The 4,845-nt window shown below is 36.6% G+C and overlaps 1 non-coding gene across 1 annotated transcript; it reads right to left on the bottom strand.

The window, feature by feature from the left end:
• Positions 1-4,039: 4,039 nt before the first annotated feature.
• Positions 4,040-4,146, bottom strand: LOC117279687 (small nucleolar RNA R71). The gene has a single exon (XR_004510092.1). It is a non-coding gene; the product is annotated as a small nucleolar RNA R71 (small nucleolar RNA).
• Positions 4,147-4,845: the final 699 nt, after the last annotated feature.

Genomic DNA, 4,845 nt, shown 5'->3' with positions numbered 1-4,845 from the left:
TGTCGCTCCTGCGACACAAGTTCTGCTTCTGCGGACTTCACTTATCAGTCGACTCCTCGCACCTGCGGAACATTCATCCGCTTCTGTGACATCGCAGGTATGAGCTCATATTCGCTCCTGCGCCCTTTCTCGCTTCTGCGCTTCCACAGATGCGCTCAAAACGACCTTTCTACAATCCTTCCTCACCCAGCCTTTTCCCGCTTCTGCGATGAACAGCCCACATCTGCAAAGCCGCTTTTGCGACCAAGATTCAGCAATGCAATCATTAGACAAAAATGATTCGAACCACATCCGTAACTCACCCGAGCCACTCGGGACCTCGTCCAAATATACCAACAAGTTCCATAATATAAGACGGACCTACTCGAGGCCTCAAAACACATATAACAAAATCAAAACGACGAATCGTACCTCAAATCAAACTTAATGAACTTTTGAACTTTCAACTTTCAAAACTCATACCGAACCATATCAAATCAACTCGGAATGAACTCATATTTTGCGCACAAGTCCCATATGACATAATGAAACTATTGAAATTCCCGGAACCATAATCCAAATCCGATATCACTAAAGTCAACTCATGGTCAAACTTATGAACATTGAAAACCTTCAAATTGTCAATTTTTGCCAAATAGTGCCGAAACCTTCTAGAAATATCCAAATGCAAATCCGGACATACGCCCAAGTCCAAAATCACCCTCCGAACCTAACGGAATAATCCAAACTCCGATACGAGATCAAATACACAAAAATCAAACTTGATCACCACTTCCAACTTAAAGCTTCCTAGTTGAGAATCATTCTTCCAAATCAATTCTGAATAACCTGAAAATCAAAACCGACGATTTACACAAGTCAGAATACATCATACGATGCCTCACAAGACTTCAAATAGATGAACGGAATGCAATTGCTCAAAATGGCAAGTCGGGTCGTTACAATATGTATAATTGGTTGTTGATTTCTAGTCAGTTCTCATGCATTATTTTTGGTTGGTGGTTGCAAATATTAACTAATGTCATTTTACTTTATGTTTTACTTGGAAAAGTCGGTTAGGGTTTAGTAAAAATGAATAGCAAGAACTCGAGGCTTTAAACCTCGTTTAATAGAATCGCTTAAGAATAAGTGGGTCCTACTTGACATAAATTGGTTGTTCTTAATTGTAACTCTTTTATATTTTGAAAAATTAAAAAGATGAAATACTACCTAACTATTAAAAAATATTTGGTAGTCATTTAAAAACCATTTGCATATCAAAAGACTTCCCATTAGAAATATATCATACTAGTGTATTTGCTCACGCTTTGCGCGGCCGTAAAAAATTCAAAATAAATCGCATGATGTCATAATTATATAAGCGAAAATCAATCTTTATTCATCGAACATCTATTTTATAACTGTTTTAATATCCTATATGTAAATTCTTTGAGAGTAAGAATTTGTGAAAAATTAACATTCCAGGCATATACCGTGGATGCAATAATCAACTAATTTCTTTACTACAACACAATATCCTTTCGACATTCTTATTCCTTATCAACTTATTTACATTCGCAGCAATAGAGAACCAAAAAGAAAAATGAAAAACAATTCTAGCACAAAAGTATGAATGAAAAAGGAAACAAAGCCAAAAATCAAAAGGAGCAAATAAACAATCAGTATAAAGAAAAATCAATTCCCGTCCAAATTAACTATGTATCTTGCGTGTAGTAAAATTTGTAGAGAGACTTTTCATTTTCAAAGTACAACTATTCCAGGAAAGGATTTACTTTTTCAGTCTTTCAGGTTATTTCAATTTTATCTTCAAATTATATATCTAACGTCACCTCATTTCTTGATTATTAGCATAACATAATAAGTATTATTTTAATTTTTAAATAGCTAACTGATGGGAGGCTATTATCTTGTGTTTTAGTCACTTATTGCACTCTAATTCACTGTACTTTATTCGTGTTTGAGCTTTAATTGGTAGTATTTTGTACTTATTGTGTGTTTTATGCCTTGCATGAGTGATTCCGAACTATGTAGATGTTGTGGAGCTAATCTGAGCTATTTGAAACTTTGAAGTCTGAGTAAAAGCCCAAGGAATTAAGCCGGGATCGTGTTTGGGGGTCGAGGACCAAGTCTAGATGTCAAAAAATGAGAAAATAAAATTACTCTGAGAAAATTGCTATCGCTTCGCGCCATGCATAGCGGGGCTGTAGTGCAATTTTCTCAAATTAATTTTTCTATTTCGGCTAGGAGAAGGTGGTTTCGTCTGGGTCCGACCCTACTTGGTATAAATACATGAAAAAAAATTATTTCCTAAACTTTTGATACATATTCGACCTAAGGAGGCTAAGGAGGGGTTGGAAGAACATGAGCACAAAGATTTCATCATTTCTTCCTCACTCAAGACACGAGTTTAGATTGAATTTATGTTTTTCTATACTTTAGTTTTATTTGTGATGAATTGCTCCATATCTATGGAGTAGTTCTCTTTAGGGTTTGATGGATTTGGTTTATTGATGATTGTTTGTGAATTATAATTCTAGTTTTATGTATTGAAGTATTTTTGGATGATTTAATTGTTGCATCTATATTATTCACTTGTTCATGTAATCGAGAGAGGTATAACTTGTAATATCTTTGCATTATATTATTGGTTGAGTTCATAGATTCTTCTAAGTAATCAAAAGAGCCTAGTTGAACCATTGATTAAACCTAGTTAGGAGAATAATCGAAAGAGGTTTTCCTAAAGACCAATCCACTACGCATTCTTGCATATCTTCACTTGCTTAAATTGGTTCAGCTTGTGAGGTTAAAACTTAATCGAGAGTGGAGTTTTTGCTAAATGTTTGAACTAATAATTGAGTGAATTCGAGAGACTCACTTGAACATTAGAAGTGAATTATCTAGAGTTAGATCCCAAACAATTATCTTGCACCAATCCTATTAAAACCCTATCTTCTCCCATTGATAAGCTTCTTTTCTTATTCCTTGTTCGATTGTCATTAGTCAATAGCTTTAGATTCTTAGTTAATTTTACTTAGACATCTTATAAATCTCAACTATTTATCATCTTGGATAGCAACCGATCCAGAAACTATGAGAATACTGTTTAAATCCAATCCATGTGGATACGATATTATACTATATTATATTTGATTAGAGAGCAGAATTTAAGTGTGTGTTTTGCGCTCGTCAAATTTTGGCGTCGTTGTCGGGGATTGGCAATCAATAGTGTTTGAAATAGTTTGTAGTGCTAATTCAGGAATTTTTATTTTTTTATTTTTTTTTATTTTTTTTTTTACGTTTGGTGTTCTTTGATTGTGCGCAGGTTACAGGTTGAGGTTGGTGCATGACTTGAGCTTCTGCGAAAGAAGTGCTACCATACGAGCCAGAGATAGAAAAATAATTATGACGACTGAGGAAGGAAAGTAATCTCACTGAGACATTAGAAAAGGTTGGGCAATCCTCAACCAAAGAAACTATGGCTGGAAACGGTAATGATAATGTAGATTTGGCTGCAAGAGAGGCAGCTCAACAACGAGAAAAAACTGCATGGGATGTTAAGGAAGCAGGTATTAGAGATGCACAGATTATCTATGAAGAAGAGAGGGGTCGGAGAATTGCTCATAATCAACCCTTGGTTGCAGACTAGTTCGGAAATATAACTCTCATACCAGGGAGATCACTGGGCGATTAAGCTAGACCGGTCTACAATCAAGGCTTATCAAGTGTTAGACCGCCTCCAGTTGCAGGTAACAATTTCGAATTGAAATAAGGGTTGCTTCAAACCCTTCAGAATTGTTGTGTCTTCATAGGGAAGATAAACGAAGATCCAAATACACATCTAATTGACTTTAAGGAGATTATGAACACCTTTCAATAAAATGGTGTGTCACAAGATGCAGTGTACTTAAGGGCATTCCCTTTCACACTCAAAGATTATGCAAAGCAATGGTTTCGAAGCTTACCCACAGGTTCGATTAGAACATGGGAAGAGATGACCAGAAAATTCCTTGATAAATATTTCTCAACAGCTAAGACGGGCAAGTTTAGAAGAGAGATCCATAACTTCTGCTAGAAAGAGAATGAAACTATTTTTGAAGCATCGAAGAGGTTTAAGGAGATTGTTCGAAAGTGTCAACATAGTGGAATTGAACTTTGGATGCAACTCCAGGACTTTTGGGATAGATTAACACCGGACTCACGTAGAACATTGAGCAATGCATCTGGAGGCCCCTTGATGAAGAAGACTCCAGAGGAGATAGTTATAATTCTTCATGAGTTATCTGAAGATGCAAATCAGTGGCCCTCTGAGAGTGCCGAAAGAGGAAGAGCAACTGGTGTTCACCAAGTTGATGCTAACATATCTGTGCAAGTACAACTCGATGCTATGGCTAAATAAATAAGGAATATAACCTTGGCTACAATACAAAGTGAGCCGCATGCAGCCTGTGATATATACGGAAGAGGATACCTTACCCATGAGTGTCAAGCCACAACTGAAGAAGTGAATGCTGTGGGAAATTACAACTTTAATGCAATGAGTCAGAAGCACCTTGGTTTCTCATGGAGTTCATCTGGGGGTACCGCAAATGCATGGCAACAAAACAACCCCTGATTTCAAGGATAATGAGCTCCTGGTTTTATGAATCAGTCGAGGTAGCAGTTTCAGCCTCAACAGCCCAATCAGCCTGGTCTAGAAGATCTCATGAAGGCCTTCATTGTGAAAACTAATGAAAGAATTGAAGTACAAGGGAAAGCAATTCGAAATTTGGAGAAGCAAGTGGGACAGATTGCAACAATATTATCTGAAAGGATTCCAGGCACTCTTCCTGCTGATACTGAAAGAAA

Source organism: Nicotiana tomentosiformis, chromosome 3, assembly GCF_000390325.3.
Source record: "Nicotiana tomentosiformis chromosome 3, ASM39032v3, whole genome shotgun sequence".
Taxonomy (NCBI): Eukaryota; Viridiplantae; Streptophyta; class Magnoliopsida; order Solanales; family Solanaceae; genus Nicotiana; species Nicotiana tomentosiformis.
This window is presented reverse-complemented; position numbering and strand designations above follow the sequence as displayed.